General features: G+C 48.5%; 1 protein-coding gene across 4 annotated transcripts in view; it reads left to right on the forward strand.

Annotated features, from left to right (window-relative positions):
• The window catches only part of SOCS6 (suppressor of cytokine signaling 6), a 68,101-nt gene that overhangs the window by 13,960 nt on the left and 35,828 nt on the right, over positions 1 to 18,313 (forward strand). Inside the window, exon 1 of one of the 4 annotated variants that reach the window (XM_046024094.1) lies at positions 15,364 to 15,651. The exons of 1 other annotated variant lie outside the window; for it this stretch is intronic. The gene's annotated coding sequence lies outside the window, so the exon portion shown is untranslated. Of the gene's footprint in view, positions 1 to 15,363; positions 15,652 to 16,341; positions 16,564 to 18,313 lie in introns of those variants that run through there. 2 more of the 4 variants (XM_046024092.1, XM_046024093.1) reach the window with 2 other exon arrangements.

Here is an 18,313-nt window from a genome sequence, read left to right on the forward strand (position 1 = left end):
TGAGAAATGTCCAGCCTCGCCAAGTGAGCATATTGCCAGGCCAGCAGAGTATGCTTAGGGCTTATCCCGAAAATGGAACGACAGCCTGGTTCTGGAATGTGTGCTCCAGCAAGACTCCTCCAAGCTCCAGACCTGAACTGCATCCATTTGCCTGCGGTGCAAAAAAGCGGTGCTATAGCAGAGCGCTGGCAGAACAGAAGGCAGACCGAAAGGCTTTAACCAAAAAAAAAAAAAAAAAAAAGCTTAAGAAAGAGACCGTGCAAGGAGTGGTGAGCGGAGCTCAGGACTCACAAGGGACGATGCCACCCAGGACCCGGTGGCCACACAGAGCCATTGCCACCACAGCTGCCCGGGTGAGGCAAGAGGAGGGAACAGCCCCGGTGTGAGATGGAGGGGCTAGAAGCATCTCCCAAAACCTAGAGCCAAGGAAGGCGGTCCCCGCGGAAACCGCCGCACGGCGAGGAGCGGGCAGGGAGCACTCGCCCCGGCTGCGCTCCGCTCTGGGTCTCCACGCGCCGCAGGTTTCCCCGGCGTTGCTGGACCTGCCAGGACCGCAGCGGGCGAGGAAGCCGGAGCGATGCCGTCGCGGACCGCAGCCTCTAGCACACAGCGCAGGACACAGAAGGCTGGAGGCTGCGTCTCCGGCAGGACGGCTCGGGGCACAGGACGTCGTTGCAAACCAAGATGTGTTTTTATTTTGTTTTTATTTATTTTTTAAAGATTTTATTTATTTGCCAGAAAGAGAGAGAGAGTACACACAATCAGGCAGAGAGGCAGGTGGAGGCAGCAAGAGAAGCAGGCTCCCTGCCAAGCAAGGAGCCCGATGCGGGACTCGATCCCAGGACTCTGGGATCATGACCTGAGCCGAAGGCAGCGGCTTATACGACTGAGCCACCCAGGCGTCCCGCAGGATGTGTTTTTGTTTTTTTATTTTATTTTAATTTTTAAACTTTTTTATTTTTTTGATTTATTAAATTTTTTAATTTTTATTTATTTTTTTTAATTTTTTTAAGTTTGTGTTTTTAAACGACTCTTGCAGACCCTACCGAAGAAGTTCGCAGTCAGTCATAGAATCCTGTGACACATTTTGGGTGTCACATTTTGAGGAAATGCCAAATGACTCAATAGGTAGATGTCCCTCGGGGTCTTTCTACCTGTCGTGATGTGTTTTATTTGCTAAGACACCAGGACATTCGGAGAGCACGTGCAGCCCCCGGCAGGTGCCCCCCATTTCTCTGGTGCGTGTACATCTCACCAGCTGCCCGCTGCCCTCTTCCTCCCCGGGATCTCTCCACCCGCATCAAGCCAGCAAGCCTCACAGGCAGAGAAGTCGAGGCAGCATCTCTCCTACACAGGGGCCCCGCCGGCCCTACCCAAGGATGTCACAGCTTCCGTGAGGGACTCCCAAGGAACCTGGAACCTGAAACCAGGAAGGTTTGACAGAGCGGAAGTCAGTTGTTGAGGGGCATTTTGGCCTTTTCCTCAGGAATGCCCTGGGACAACCCATGGGCCCACGTAGGAAGACTTTCTATTTGGATCTATCCTTCTCTGCTTCCTCAACTTTTTTTATGTGTGTGTGTGGCTGGTCTGTCCTCAGCCTATCTAAAAGTGAAGCCTATTTCTCTGTACCGCCGAGAAATAAAGACTTAAGTACTCCCCCCACCCCCAGCCGTTTGTTGGAAATAACATGTTCATCCTGCTGCCACTCGACACTCAGCCTTGACACAGCCCAGAGATACTCTGTGTGCAGGGGGCATCTGTGTGCAGGGGGCACCTGTCGGGAGCTCACTGATATGCCGAAGGAGAGCTGAGAGCTTGGGCTGCTATCGTCTCCCCCCGCCCCCCCAATCCCTACAGAACTGTTTTCAAACACAGCCGAACCTGTGAACAGTCAATGACAGGAGGAAATCTGAATCACACTGATGTTTCCTTAATGGCTCCCCAGGTCTTCCATGGCTTTTCTTTCCAAGTTAAATCCCGGAGTTGCCAGATTTTTCCCGAGTTTATGCACATTCAGCAACATTGTAGAGGGAGGATCTGTTAGAAAACCATTTCAAAAGCTTTCAGTCAAAATTACCTTTTTTAAAGATTTTATTTATTTATTTGACAGAGAGAGACACAGCGAGAGAGGGAACCCAAGCAGGGGGAGTGGGAGAAGCAGGCTTCCTGCCAAGCAGGGACCCTGGGATCATGACCTGAGCGGAAGGCAGACGCTTAGCGGCTGAGCCACCCAGGTACCTCCAAATTACTTATTTTTTTTTTTAGATTTTATTTACTTATTTGACAGAGAGAGAGATCACAAGTAGGCAGAGAGGCAGGCAGAGAGAGAGGAGGAAGCAGGCTCCCTGCAGAGCAGAGAGCCCGAAGTGGTGCTCCATCCCAGGACCCTGAGATCATGACCTGAGCCGAAGGCAGCGGCTTAATCCCCTGAGCCACCCAGGCGCCCCCAAATTACTTATTTTTAATAGATGTTGGTTTGCTCTTGTAATGAAGCATACCCTATGTCCCGACGGAAAGATAATATTTAAATTGGTGTTTCTTGATCAGCGCTCATTTATTTCCTTATATAACAAAGACTTGTCTTTTGCCGAGTACTTTTCCTAAGCTGGTGCACAGCCTCTTCTATTTCTGGGTCTCATTTGAAGTCATACTTTTTCAAGTTGACAACCTAGGGGTAATGAAGGGAGAGGGGAAAGATGTATGCAGTTGGCTTACTTAGCATTTGTCTTGTGATACTTATTAATAGATAGTTAGAAGTTAACTCTACCTTCCCAGCTCCTCTTGATCGAAAGTTTAGGAATGAGATAGCGTTGGAAACTGGTTTGCTCCCCTCACTCCCTTTCTCATGTAATTATACATGAGAATGTGGAAGACAGATGAGACCAAGCACCCAGCAGGGCGTGCAGCGTCTTTTTATAAGGACATAAGTAAGGTTGAAAGATTAAGCAGTTTATATATTTTGAACCCTCACAAGTGGATGTTGAGTATTATTTTCTTAAAATGTTAGTACTTCGTTCGGTTATTTATTTATTTTTTTATTTGACAGAGAGATCACAAGTAGACAGAGAGGCAGGCAGAGAGAGAGAGAGGGAAGCAGGCTCCCCGCAGAGCGGAGAGCCCGATGCGGGACTCGATCCCAGGACCCTGAGATCATCACCTGAGCTGAAGGCAGCGGCCTAACCCACTGAGCCACCCAGGCGCCCCTTCATTCGGTTATTTAAATCAAGCATCCAGCCTATTACAAATGAAATCATAAAAGCCGGGCGCCTGGGTGGCTCAGTGGTTTGGGCCACTGCCTTCGGCTCGGGTCATGATCTCGGGGTCCTGGGATCGAGTCCCGCGTCGGGCTCTCTGCTCAGCGGGGAGCCTGCTTCCCTCTCACTCTCTCTGCCTGCCTCTCTGCCTACTTGTGATCTCTCTCTCTGTCAAATAAATAAATAAATAAAATCTTTAAAAAAAAAAAAAAGAAATCATAAAAGCCAGGTGAAAATGAATGAAGAGAGTAAATCATAAAAGAAAACATTTCTTTCACAAAAATAGTTTTAGTGTAAAGAGCACAGACGAATCTTTATTATAAAATACTCAATTATTATCGGCTACCGAATAAGTTCAAATACATGCAAAGGTTTGATGGTTAAAAAATAATGATCAATATTTTCTGCTCGATGTTGGGGTGAACCCAAAACTCCTCTAAAAATAAAAGTCTATTCAAAATTCTGAAAAATAAAAGACTAAAAACGTGGTCAAAGATACATGAGCACACTCACATACCTGTTGGCCACCTGGAGGTCCCATCCATCTCCATGCTGAGCATCACATCTCACTTTCTTTCCATGGCGAAGGCATGGTTATGTTAAAGAGGCACGCTAAACCAGATGATGTGAGTTCAAATCCTGATTTTGTCACTTAGAGCTGCATGACACCAACAAGTTATTTAACCTCTCTGTGCCTTATTTTCCTTATTTGTAAAATGGGGTATATTACTTCTCTACTACATAACAAATCACCCCAAAACTTAGTGATTTAAAACAATAAACACATTTTATTTCAGTTTCTTTGGGCCAAGAACTCAGAAGTAGTTTGGCTCTGTGGGTCTGGTGTGGGTCTCTTCCGATTTTGAAGGCAAGACATGGGCTGGGCTGCGGGTCCTTTGAAGGCTGATGTAGGGCGAGGGTTTCCAAGATGGCGCACCCATGTGGTGCTTGCTGTTGGCTGGAGGCCTCAGTTCTTGCCTACTTGGGCTTCTTTGTGGGTAGCTTGGGTCTCCTCACGAGACGGTGATGAGTTAGGAAGACTCCCTCCACTTAGTCCTATTTCCACTTAGTAATTTTCCATCCACTGGCCGCCTTCACTCTGCTTGTGGGCTATAAAGCCTCAGCGGTCTTTGCTGTGTTCAGAGTGAAGCCAGTCTCTCTCCGCTGTTACAGTTGTCTTTACAAAGATCACAAGAAAGTCTCCCTTACTGTCTTAACAAGCATCACAATAATTTTTCTCTTTAACACCCTCTAGGGCAGAGTCCTTTGTAAGTCACCTGATTCCAGCTCTGTCTACAGGCCCACAAAGCCCTCAGGTGGTTCCCATACCCTCAGCCTGCCACACTCCAGAGGTGTTGTGAGTCTTTTGTTCTGTTTCGCTACTGGGTCTAGAAGCCCTAGTGTGTCCATATCCTTCAGCATTTTCATGTGTGAACGTGACATCAGGCCCCCAGCAACCCCTACCAAGCCCCAGATCAGACTCGCTGGTTTTCTTGAAGCTTGTCACCATGATGAAGTTCTAGAACCTAGGTGAGGTTCGGTGGGCTGAGGTCCGGAGCCGATGACCAAGAAAGAATTCTTGAGACATCTTTGGTGCAAAATGGTGGTTTATTAAAGCGCGGGGACAGGACCCTTGGGCAGAAAAAGCTGCTGCCCCGGGTTGTGTTATCAATAGCACAAGGTAACTTCTTTGTTTGTAGATCTCTAGGACATTTGTAAACCAAGGGGAACTATTTGTTTATGATGGTCAGGGGTGCCTGAGGAATGCTACACATATTACAGAGGGGAGAGGATTGAGAGGGGGTGCAAGGTGCCAGCTTTTGCTTTGTCCTCAGCCAGCCTTCTGCTCCCTCATCAACCATTTGGCCTTAAATGGGGGAGGAAACAACTCCTTTTCCCTCATGGAAGGACAGGACACACAGCCTCTTTTCTTTTGTACCCTGAAGCTGGGTGGGTTGGTTAATTCAGGCAAAACAGGTTTGGAGCCACTCCTTTTGCAAGCCTGGCCTAGATTAGCACTCAGTGTGAGGGTACTTAGCACCCATTGTTCCCAACCTGCACCAAAACTCAGAACCAAAGGGCCATGAAAATGGATCCTGGTGGGGAAACCATTCACTGAAAACATTTCTACACTTCCTTCAAAGAGAGCGCCTTTTGATCTCAAGTCCTTCGACTGGCCACTGCTGAGATGTGACTCAGGATAGGAAATTTTACACATACCAATACCAAAGGTCTGTTCCTTATTGTTACGCAACAAGATGTTTGCATGACCAATATTTTCCCTTGCCTGAGCACACATCTCCTCCCTTTCAAATAGGCCTGCTGTTAACTAAAAGAGTAAAATTACTTCCATATAAATTATAATTAGTATGAATGCTTTACTAGTCATTGACTGGTGGCCTTATGTATTACTACTGACATTCTATGTGTTTGTCTTGGGTTGCTCACTAAGGGATATAAGATTACTTTTTTTTTAATAGCTCCAATGTCTGCCCCTTGCAGTATTTTCTCTGAGATAAATCTGACTTTCAGCAAATTTAAGGTATTCTGTAATCTGTGACGTCATTCTCAAGAATCCAGCTGCATAGTAAACTCTAAGGCAGGAAAACTGTTGCCAGTGCAGCGGTTTGAACTTTGGGAGGCGGTCGGTGTATGGCACCCCGTGATATGATATGCCACTTAGGCGTCCTATCGATAGGTGCTTCTGAGCTGAAGGTAATCGGAAATGGCAGACACAGGAGGAGCTCTTTGCCTTCCTTTTTTCTGCCTAAAAGCAGGGCGCATTTTCCCTCTGTGAAGGTGATATACATTTCCATTTGTAGGGCGTTCTTCCCAGGAGGATCAAAGAGGCACTGAGAGGAGAAGGGAGGGGGTGAGAGGGTGGGAGGAAAGGGGAGAGGAGGGGAGGAGTCTGGTTAAAAATCCTTACTCTTGAATTTTTTTTTTTTTTAAAGATTCTGTTCATTTATTTTGACAGAGAGAGCTCAGTGGGTTAAGCCGCTGCCTTCGGCTCGGGTCATGATCTCGGGGTCCTGGGGTCGAGTCCCGCATCGGGCTCTCTGCTCAGCGGGGAGCCTGCTTCCCTCTCTCTCTCTCTCTGCCTGCCTCTCTATCTACTTGTGATCTCTCTCTGTCAAATAAATAAATTTTAAAAATCTTTAAAAAAAAAATCCTTACTCTTTTTTTGTTTGTTTGTTTTAGTGAATTTGTTTATTTTCAGGGTAACAGTGTTCATTGTTTTTGCACCACACCCAGTGCTCCATGCAGTACGTGCCCTCCCTATTACCCACCACCTGGTTCCTCAACCTCCCACCACCCCCCCTCTGCCCCTTTAAAACCCTCTGGTTGTTTTTCAGAGTCCATAGTCTCTCATGGTTCATCTCCCCTTCCAGTTTCCCTCAACTCCCTCTCCTCTCCATCTCCCCATGTCCTCCGTGTTCTTTGTTATGCTCCACAAATAAGTGAGACCATATGATACTTGACTCTCTCTGCTTGACTTATTTCGCTCAGCATAATCTCTTCCAGTCCCGTCCATGTTGCTACAAAAGTTGGGTATTCATCCTTTCTGATGGAGGCATAATACTCCATCGTGTATATGTACCACATCTTCCTTATCCATTCATCCGTTGAAGGGCATCTTGGTTCTTTCCACAGTTTGGCGACCGTGGCCATTGCTGCAATAAACATTGGGGTACAGATGGCTCTTCTTTTCACTACATCTGTATCTTTGGGGTAAATACCCAGCAGTGCAATTGCAGGGTCATAGGGAAGCTCTATTCTTAATTTCTTGAGGAATCTCCACACTCTTCTCCAAAGTGGCTGCACTAACTTGCATTCCCACCAACGGTGTAAGAGGGTTCCCCTTTCTCCACATCCTCTCCAACACACGTTGTTTCCTGTCTTGCTAATTTTGGCCATTCTAACTGGTGTCAGGTGGTATCTCAATGTAGTTTTAATTTGAATCTCCCTGATGGCTAGTGATGATGAACATTTTTTCATGTGTCTGATAGCCATTTGTATGTCTTCATTGGAGAAGTGTCTGTTCATATCTTCTGCCCATTTTTTGATATGCAACTTCTTTCAAGATATGTCTCCAAAGGCCAAGGAAACAAAAGCGAAAATGAACTTTTGGGACTTCAACAAGATCAAAAGCTTCTGCACAGGAAAGGAAACAGTCAACAAAACAAAGAGGCAACCCACGGAATGGGAGAAGATATTTGCAAATGACAGTACAGACAAAAGTTTGATATCCAGGATCTATAAAGAACTCCTCAAACTCAACACACACAAAACGGATAAAAATCCTTGCTCTTAATGACTTTGCCTTTCTTGGTCCCCTTCCCACAATTTACAGCCCTTGAGCCCAGTCCCTCTTCCTCTGCCTGGTTATTTCTCTACAATTTATTGCCCTTTCTTAAAATTGTATATAAGCCCAACTCTAAATGCTTCCTTGGGTTTTTACTTTATTTATCTATTTATTTATTTATTTTTAGAAAGAGAGAGCTTGCAGTGGGGGGCATGAGTGGGGAGGAGGGAGGAGGGGAAGACGGAGAGGGAGAGATAGAACCCCAAGCCGGCTCCACGCCCAGTGCAGAGCCCTCCCCGGGGGCTCCGTCTCAGGACACTGACCTCGTGACCTGAGATGAAATCAACAATCCGTTGCTTAACCAACAGAGCCACCCAGGTGCCCCTGGGTTTCTACTTCTTTTCCATGAAGCCCCTATGCCCAGAAAAATATTAACATTAATAAAAAAAAAATTACATGCCTTTTTGCCTCTTATTCTGTCTTCTGTCAGTTTAATGTGCAGGATTATAATTTAAGAGGTCAGAAGGGAAGTTTTTCTTTTACACTTTGGGCTTATATCCTTTGAAGAGATAGCAGCAGAGACACAAAAGTTCTGGTAAGGAATTGGGCTTTTCTTTCTTTTTTTTTTTTAAAGATTTAATTTATTTATTTCACAGAGAGAGACACAGCGAGAGAGGGAGCAGAAGCAGGGGGAGTAGGAGAGGGAGAAGCAGGCTTCCCTCGGAGTAGGAAGCCCCATGCGGGGCTCAATCCCAGGACCCTGGGGTCACAACCCAAGCCAAAGGCAGATGCCCAATGATTGAGCCACCCAGGTGCCCGGTGGAATTAGGCTTTTCTTGATGAGTTCAGAACATCCTACCCCAAAATATGGCACCTTGACATACTGAAGATTTTGAAGCTGAAGAAATTTGAGAAATGGCATAAGCAGGAAGAATTTTCTGAGCTTTGCCCAAAGCAGGTCGTAAAACACAGGAAAGACTTTCTGACCTACATGTGAAGCAGGTCAGAGGTGTCCTCCGTATCCCAGAGGAAAGGAGCATCGTTATCTCCAGAGATAAAGGGACACTTGGAGGAGTCCGAACACCTTGCTAAGACTCCTCCAGTTTGCTACACTCAAACTCTTCGTCCTCTGGTGTCTTGCCACGACTTTTCACTGTCCCTCATACTTCGTGTGGAAACACGCAGGTTTCACCAATTCTTCGCATCTTCATTTTGTGAAGATCCCCATGTTGCCTAAACTTTATATGAAATAAGTTTGCCTTGTTGGTTTAAAGGGAGTCATGCTAGCCTGGATTCAAGGGGAGGAGAGTGTCAAAGAGTTTCTGGATATGTTTTATAGTCACCAAAACCCCTTCATCTCGCTCTTCACTTCGTTGTACTCTCCTGTTCAATTCCTAAGGCCAACCCCATCAATGCAGTTGACGTCCGTGACCTCCGACGCAGTCCCAACTGCCATCACCCTTCACCTGGGCTCCTACTCTTCTTACTTCTAACCTTGTCCGGAGAAAAATCCGTTCTCCGTGCAGCAAGGAGACAGTTGGCACCAACCCCTGATTAAATCCCCTTGTTACTTCCCATCACTCTTAGAATAAAACTAAATCTCCCTACCTATAAGGCTGAAATGATTTTCAATGGCCCCCCATTCTGCCTTTATCTCCCACCTACCCGTTACCATGTTCTAGCCACACCAGTCTTCTTTCTTCCTCAAATATGCCAAATTCTGTCACACCGTGGAGGTTTTCCCAGAAGTCTTCCCTACCTAGACCTTCACATTTTTTTCTCATCCTCATCCTCTAAGTTTCAGAGCAAGGATGACTTCTTCGGAGCAGCCCTCCTGGACTGACTCTTACACAAGGGCCACCAACCCTCCCCCAGTTACTATCTTCCTCGTCACCCATTTTATTGCTTTTGTAGCCCATTTACAATCTAGACTTTTCTGTTTATTTGCTTAATTATTTAGTGTCAACTCTTTCCTCCCCTCTCCTCCCCCATTCCCACTAAATTAGACCCTTTACGATCACTTTCACCGACCACACGAAGAACTATGCCTAGAATACAGTGCGTGCTTAGCTAACATCTGCAGAAACACCCCCTGAGCTGCGAGCTACCCCTGGAACGTAGTTATGTCCTGGGACTTAGATGCTCAGGAACTACTTATTGGATATGGAATGAGTGGAAGCTGCCGTCTGGCTCCTTACAGCTCACCGGTCTCCGTGATTGGGTCTCTGCCTTCCGGAATGAGAGCATGTGCACATCCCCAGATTTCCCTCATGCAAGAATCTGTCACTGGCATAGGGCCCACCCGAATCCAGTATGATCTCGTTCTAAATCGATTATGTCTACAAAGACTCTATATTCAAATAAAGTTACATTTACAGGTATGGGGGTTAGGGCTTCAGTCGTATCTCTTGGGGGATACAATTCAACCCACACCAGTACCTAACACCATACTTAAACGAGGGGCTCCCGGTACCTAACACACTCCCAGTACCCAATACCACACCAGTACCTAACACCGTACTTACACTGGGGACATTTTCCTTTCAATTTTGACTTTTCTCTGACCCCTACTTTAGTTTCCCTGCATAGACTGGAAGCCAGCATGTGGGTCCTGCAAAGCCCTTCCTCCTGGGGGCTGAGTCCTGATGTGTTCACTGAACCATGTGGCTCCCAGTTGCTACTTACTCCTCAAGAGCCTGCCGCTAATAGACTAGGATAGCTTTCGCATAACATGTAGCAAATTGGATCACCGGGAAGATTTAATATTCATTCTAGTTGTATAGTTGAATTGTATTACAAGCTTTTTTATTGGGTAGAGGAGATAATTTGGGAATCTAATGACCATTTATGACGCTGCAGTTTTTCCTTAGAAACATTGAATTGTAAAATGAATTTATAAATTACAAAGAAGCTCTTAGAATGGAATTGCATAGGTAAATTGGGGAACACCTAGACGTAAAAAGTTGAAAATGACGCGAGAATCAAATAACAATATGATAGTAATACTTGGATCACAGGGTAATCATACCTGAAAGCGCTATTGCTTCTGGGAAGGTATTTGTACTTAAGACCTTCAAATCTAAAAGAACAAAATTCTAATATAGAATACTAGTCAATGCCATAGGAGGCACAGTATTTTTTTTCTTTTTTATGGTTTGCCAGGGCTTTATAAAGCTTTAGAATCACAAACATAGGTAGAAGTTTATTTTTCTGTAAGTGTTGGCCCTAGCTTTTGAATCCAGTGAGCCAACAACTCACTCTGCCTTGCCACCATAGATAGGGGTTCTCTAAGAGATGGGATTGCTTTTTTTTTTTTTTTTAGATTTTATTTATTTATTTGAGAGAGAGAACATGCAGAGAGGGAGAAGCAAACTCCCTGCCAAGCAGACAGTCTGATGCAGGGCTTGATCCCAGGACCCTGAGATCATGACTTGAGCCCAAGGCAGATGTTTAACAACTGAGCCACCCAGGCGCCCCAAAGAGATGGGATTCTGCACAGCTAGCACGGCACCCCAAGCTGTGATGGCAGTTCCAGACTACCCTGAGCAGGCCATAGGAGTTCCGGCTCTCTGCCTACTGTAGGGAAGAATTCTAGCACATTCTTGCATTGTTGGCTTAATGGGGGCGAGGGTAATACAGGGTGATTTTCTGTACCAGGACATACCTTCTAAATTTCTGGGGAGGCAAATTCATGCCATCAACTTCTCATAAGAATGGGTATTTGCTAAATTTTTTTGCACTAAATCAACAGGATTACCTTACACAGTGAAACAATCCTAAGCAGTCAGAGGGACCCTGGATCGTGGAAGTGGAGAGGGCAGGAAAGAGTGAGGTATTTCTTTAAATTGTCTACAAATAGGAATCTTTGATCTGAAATAGAATCGGTTGAAGTGAGGCCTGCAGCGCTGCAGACTCATTACACAGGAACGGTGTTCTGTCGCAGGGCCGCCTTCCTGACTCAACAGGTGTCCGCAGACCTTCTGCCTGGTCTTAAAAATCCTCAGAGCTCATTGTTCTGGGAGGTGGGCATCACTCCTTTGACTTCAGCCCGTTCGCAGTGAGCAGAGTCTAGCTGCTGATCAAAATAGCACAGACATTTCCCCAGAAAGCAGGTGTTGGTCCCTTCCCGAAGGTCTAACGAGACACCCTACATCTGGAAGTGGATCTTTAAAAGGGATTTTGAGGGGCGCCTGGGTGGCTCAGTGGGTTGAGCCGCTGCCTTCGGCTCGGGTCATGATCTCGGGGTCCTGGGGTCGAGTCCCGCGTCGGGCTCTCTGCTCAGCGGCGAGCCTGCTTCCCTCTCTCTCTGCCTGCCTCTCTGTCTACTTGTGATCTCTCTCTGTCAAATAAAAAAAAAAAAAAAAAAAAAAAAAAAAGGGATTTTGAAAGCCGTTTGTCACTGAGCCATCCCCAAAGAGATGGAGAGAGGAATGGAGGATTCATATTTATTTACCAAACATTTGAGTCTTTATTGTGTGAAAAATCTTTACTCCAGGCACTAGTAGCATATTGCAGTGATGAGTAAGACAAAGCATCAGCAGGGGCGCCTGGGGGGCTCAGTGGGTTAAGCTTCCGCCTTTGGCTCAGGTCATGATCCTGGAGTCCTGGGATCGAGCCCCACATGGGGCTCAGCGGGGAGCCTGCTTCCGCATCTCCATCTGCTTGTTGCTCCCCCTGCTTGTGCTCTCTCTCTCTGTGTCCAGTGAATACATAAAACCTTAAAAAAAAAAAAAATCTGCATTCAAAGGAGGAGAGAGAATTGTTGCAATGTAGGGCGACGTGCTTTAAAACGGGTTGAACCCAAGGTGGGGGTTCTGAGTAGAATGATGTCATTTCTGACTGGGCAGATCTGAACTTGACTGATAAGATTTTCAATAAACAGAAATAATCAGAAGGTAGGGGTGGATGAAATGGAAGACCGTTCTTGGCAGAGAGAAGAGCATGAGTTAAGGCACAGAGCTGGAACTATCTGGAAGTGGAGTCACCCAGTGTGGCCCAGCAAAGTGTGATATAAAGTGGACCATGAGGCTGAAGAAGCAATTTGGGTCCAGTTCTCAAGGAGCTTTGATGTTGTGTAACTGAGTCGCAATTTTACACATTAGGAGGAAGGCCGGGTGAACACAAAATTTACTGTCTGAGCTGGAACAATTTTGAGATGACAAAACAACAGTTATAATGCGGTACTGGTCTGGGCACACTGGGACCTACGGTCAACACTGGTAACCCGGAGACTCTGCAAAGAGAAGCGTGAATTGGAGGAAACTTCCAGCAAACGGCGACCTGGGGTGGGTGGACCTAGGAGTCCTGGATGCATTCCCCATGTACCACCCCAAAGTACCACAAACTGGAGGCTTTTTAAAAGATTTTATTTATGCATTTGACAGAGAGATCCCAAGTAGGCAGAGAGGCAGGCAGAGAGGGTGGAGGTGGGGGGGAAGCAGGCTCCCTGCTGAGCAGAGAGACCGATGCGGGGCTCCATCCCAGGACCCTGAGATCAAGACCTGAGCTGAAGGCAGAGGCTTAACCCACTGAGCCACCCAGGCGCTCGCACAAACTGGGTGCTTAACACAGCAGACATATATTCTTTCATGGTTCTGAGAGCTTGAAGTATAAAACCAAGGTGTTGGGAGGGCCTTGCTGGCTATGAAGGCACAGGAGACTCCTTTCTTGCCTCTTTCTAGATTCTACTGGCTGTGGCTTATCCTTGGAGTTCCTTAGCTTCCTTGGTTGTCTTCACTGCCATCTCTGCCTTCCTAGCATTCTCCCTGTGTGTCTTACCCATGCATCTACCTCTGCGTCTCTCATAAAGACATCAATTATGTTGGACCAGGGTCTCATCCTTCTCCAGTAGGACCTTATACTAACTCAACTACATCTGCAAAGATGCCACTTCCAAACCAAGTCACATTCTGAGCCTCTGGGAAGGACATGAATCTTTAGGGGCCCTCTTCAACGCAGTGTAAGTACCAAATGAGGAACTTGATTGAGTGGGGGATAGCTCAGGATTCTCAAAGACAGGAAGGCGGGAGGCAGCAGAAGGGCCATGGGAAGGAGAAAGGAAAATTATGGGTGTGGAATTCTGCTCACTTGGGCAGCTTTCCCCAGGGGCTCAGAGGGTGGAAGTCTGCCACTGTATCCCATCCTGCTTCCTCTGTAAAATGGGGATATTGATGTTGTTGACCAAGAAAGGTCTTTCTGGCTCTAGAAGCTATGACTTTAGGAGGAAAAGGTGGAACCATGCTCCCTCAATAGGAGAGTTTCAATAAGACCCTTTGCTACTATTATCTTTCAGCAAGTACATGTATCTATCATATAGCCTTTTTGGTTGCAGAAAATGGAAATTGGTTAGCAGGAGCAAAATGGGAGTTTATTAGAAGGCTTTAGGGGGCAGGCACAAGGGACCATCTGGTCCAGGGGCCCTACTAGGGTGGGTCAATCCCCTTCTCCCCTCCACTCTCCTTGTTTGCATTGCTTGCTGAAGGTTGAGAATCCTGGGCAAGAGTGTAAACAGGAGTCTCAGTCCTGGGCCTGCCTCTCAGCAGTGCTGAGTATAAGCAAAGATAAGATTTCCCCCAAAGGGTGATTGAACTGCTGATAGAGGAAGGCTTGGATGAGAGCTCGTGTTTACTGCCAAGAAGTGTTTGGAATTCAGGCGAGCAGGAAGATTTTAATAGTGTATTCAGCCACTAGTAACTCTACACTAAAGTTGTTGCTGCATTACTAATACTATTTTAACCTAGTGGTTAAAAGCTCAGATTCTGGAGTCAGAGAGACCGAAGTCTGAATTTCAGCTCTGCCCCATAATAGCTGTGTGAAAGTTATTTCCTACTTATACTCAAGAAGGCTCGTTTTCATCATCTGTAATATGGAGATGATAACGCTCAACTTATAGATACTTGTTAAAATTAAAGGAGATTATATATTCAAAAGCACTTAATGCAATGCCTGGCTCATAAAATATACATTACCTAGTAATGATAATCCTTCTGGACCAGGCACCAAGTTAAGTGGTTTTCTGTGCATTATTTCATGTAATCTTCACAGCTCTCTGACATAGTTCACCTCAAAAGCCACTCCCCCATCCCCACCCTGCTTCTTTACAAGTAGAATCTGAAATTACAGCTAGGAACCTTGGTGAAGGTCACAGCTGTATGAACTATCGAAGCCAAGATGCTGACCAGCTCAGACAGACTCAGAAGCCCAGCGTTTGATCCTATCTGCTGGAGGAGTCAGTGCATTGCTTGGCTAAGCGCTCTGTCAGGCCCACTGCCCCTGGGGGGCTACTGGGTTCTTTGGATCAGATGATAGACCCCACTAATCCATACCACACTCTCCTTCTGAGGGGGCTTAAAACAAGAGGGGGTGGGGTTGAAAAGTTTGCTTCTTATTACTTGTTATTGCTGTTAACCTCTCCGGCCATTCTATTTAGTTTACATTCACTACAAGTAGACATTTGAGAATTGAGTAGCATTTACATGGGGATAACAGTAACAGTGCAGGTTTATTCATAAATACAGGTAAGAACTGAAGAGAACACCGGGTCTGGGGAATCACACACACCAGATGACATCAGCCTCATACATACTCTGCAGTCATAAAAACCGATCGAATTACCTGGTAATCCAATTTTTAAATTACTAATCTAGATTTTGTTTAGATGAATATTGTAATTAGACATTTATAGTAATCAAGAGCAATTACTTGAGCTTTTTTTTAACTAACAGCTTTATTGAGATGTAATTCAGATATAAATTCACACTTGAACATGAACTTAGGTTTCTCTTTTAAAAGGTCCTATTAAAGAAATACAACGTTTAAAGTCAAAAATACTTCTTCTAACGACACTTAGCTTTAACAGCTTTTCATCAAAAGAGAAATGAATTTTTTTTCCTGTGGCTTCTCATTGACAAAATAAAATCCGCTGGTATTGCTACACGTCGGTGGCACATTCAGCCGATTTCCAAAGAAATCAAGTTACCAACAGGAAACTTTTCACATCGCACTACCGTGAAATTCGGCGGCACAAACAATAGCGAACTACGGTCTAAAACATAAAAAGTACTACATGGAGTAGATGGCTTCAAGCAAGCAGTAAGTTTTCGGTCAGCAAACACATCTGACGCGGGAGCCAGAGAAGGGGTGGCCAAGGCTTCCCCACAGGGGCCCTGTCCCGCAGGCGTGCTCGGCCGGCCTCGGCCCCTCGCTCCCGGCGGAGACCAGGCCGGGGTCGCCACCCCCTCACCCCTCCGCAGAAGCAAAGGGAGGGCCGGCGCCCAAGGGCCGCGATTTTCTTCTCCGCGCCGGTCCCCCGAAGAGGGGAGGCAGGAACCAAGAAGTAGCGCGGGAGGAGCGGGAGGAGCGGCCGGAGCAGCCCGGGGGCTGGGGGGACGCCGGTCGGGACGCGGCTCGGTACCCCCTACTCCGGCCCAACACCCCTCCTCGACCCGCGGCACCCCACCCCACCTCCACGACTCCCGCACGCACCCAGACCCCGCGCGCCCCCAGCCCTCTGACGCCTCTCACGCGCCTTTCTGCCCCTCGCGTCCCCGGACGCGCCCTCCGCGCGGCCCCGCTCTCCCTTCCGGGACGCCGGCGACCCCGCGCGGCCCCGCCCCCCGCCCCCGGACGCCCCCCGCCCGGCCCGCCCCCCGCGCCGGGACGCCCGCCTGCGCCGCGGGCCGAGGAGAGGGCGCGGGGCGGCCCGCTCGGCTCCTCCGCTCCGGCTCGGCGCTCTGGCCCAGGCGCCGCCGCGCGCCCCTCCTGGAGGAGGAGGAGGAGGAGGAGGAAGGAGGAGGAGGAGGAGGAGTTGCGGGAGAGGAGGGACGAGCGCGGCAGTCGCGCCGGCGCTGGGCGAGGAAGCGGAGCGGGCCGCCGCCGGGTGAGCGTCTACGGAGCCGAGTCGGGGGCTGCCTCCGGGCTTTGCTGCCTGCGCCCTCTCCTCCGTAACCCGGGAAACTGGCCGCGGGGGCTGCTGCTCCCCTCGGGGCGGCGGGGGCGGATCCGGTGCGCGCGGGGCTGGGGAGGCCGCCCGGCGCGCCTGCAGCCGAGGGTCCGGGCGGCGCGAGGCCCGGGCCGCCGCGGCGGGTCCGCGGGCGGAGGGGGGTGCGGGGGGGGGGTGCGGGGGGGAAGCGGCGTCCGGGAAGCCGGGCCGGGCGGGGAGCCGGGCGGGGGAGGGCCGAGGCCTGCTTCCGCCGAGCGCCGGTCCGACCCCTCGGCCTCCCCGTCCGCGGCGCGCCGGGCCGGGCCTCCGCCTTTGTTGCCCGCAGCCCCGCCGGCGAGAGGCCGGGGCTCGGCGAAGGCCTGGGGCGGCGGCGCGGGGCCTGCGCGGCTCGCAGCCCGCCGCCCGGCCCGTTCGGCAGGTCCTCGGGCTCGGGCTCGGGCTGCGGTCCAGGGGCCGGAGGGCGCGCGGGCTCGGGAGGGCCCAGGCCGCGTCGGTGACGCCGCCGCCCCCGCCCGCCGGGAGGTCGCGCCGGGAGCCCCCGCGTGTGCCGCGCGTGACGGTGCTGCTGGATGGGATTTACTCGCACGGATGTGGGGGCTGTGGGCTTTTCAACGGCCCCTGGAAGCGAGACAGGCCTTAATTTTCAATTTGCTTCAGGAGTTGGCAACTTCAGGGACACCATTGTGGCTCATTATGTAGCACAACTATTGACATTTCTCGGTGGCAGGTCCTGGCACAAAACTTGGAATGTGCGCAGCAGGCTGGATGCCAACTTCACAGTTAGTCGGAAAGTGGAATTGGGGTTCCCGTCCCCACTTTTTGGAATTAAGGGCCAGGTGGGAATAGGTGACAAGGCTCAGGCTGCCGGTAAGGAAATGGACCACGTTGAATTCAGTTGAGCAAATGTTTCTCGAACGTCTGTCCTGGGTGAGGCAACATGCTCCTGGCTGTGAGGACGGAGAGCGTAGTAACCACAATAAAAATGTGAACGAGACATCACACGTTTCCCCAACACGTTTTTAATTGCCGGGGTTTCTTGGAATACAGATATTTGTGATCAAACAGAAGTAAACTGCCATCGACTTCAGGACGAGATGTCGGAGGTGTTCTCAGCCATGGCAGGCGCACAGTTATCTTGGCTTTTAAAACCCTAACAAATAGCGTGAAATCCACTTAGCTTATTTGAATGAATGAATGTTAAGTGGAATACTCAGTGCTGTGGAGACTCCTCCTTATTTAAAAACATCAGTGGTATTGTTTACCAAGTTTCACAGATAAAGCGGGAAAATGTAGCCTGTGATATTTCTCTTTTCCTGTGGGCTTTCTAATTTTTCCTCACTGCTGCATCATCTACGCGGGTGCGGTAACTTTCAGAATCTGTCTCTGTTCCAAACACAGTATATCGCCTCAACCCTTTGGTTCCAGTACCTTCTGAAATGTTTTCTCCTTGCCTTTGGGGAAGCTGGCTCACAGACCGTCCACTTGGTAAAGAATCTCAGAAGAACTTATTATCTGGGGTTTGGCGAGTGCTTTGCACTCTTTGATCTTGTTAAGGATGAGCCTTTACCCTTTTTGGGTCTCCATTCGGCATCTCTTTGGAAGTATTTTTCCCTTTATTATGATGTTTAAATGCCTTCTAAATTGATCGGACGTACCTGGCACTGCCCCTTTGCCTTCTTTTAGTGGGAAGATAGGGCAGGCCTGAAACATGGCCTCCCCAGAACCGAGGGGCACACCCTCGGGTGTCACGTGGCCTCGTCCCAAGGCAGCACCTTATAGGGAGTGGGAGGGAAGGGGTTTGGGTTACCTTGA

The sequence above is a fragment of the Meles meles genome, chromosome 12 (genome assembly GCF_922984935.1).
Source record: "Meles meles chromosome 12, mMelMel3.1 paternal haplotype, whole genome shotgun sequence".
Taxonomy (NCBI): Eukaryota; Metazoa; Chordata; class Mammalia; order Carnivora; family Mustelidae; genus Meles; species Meles meles.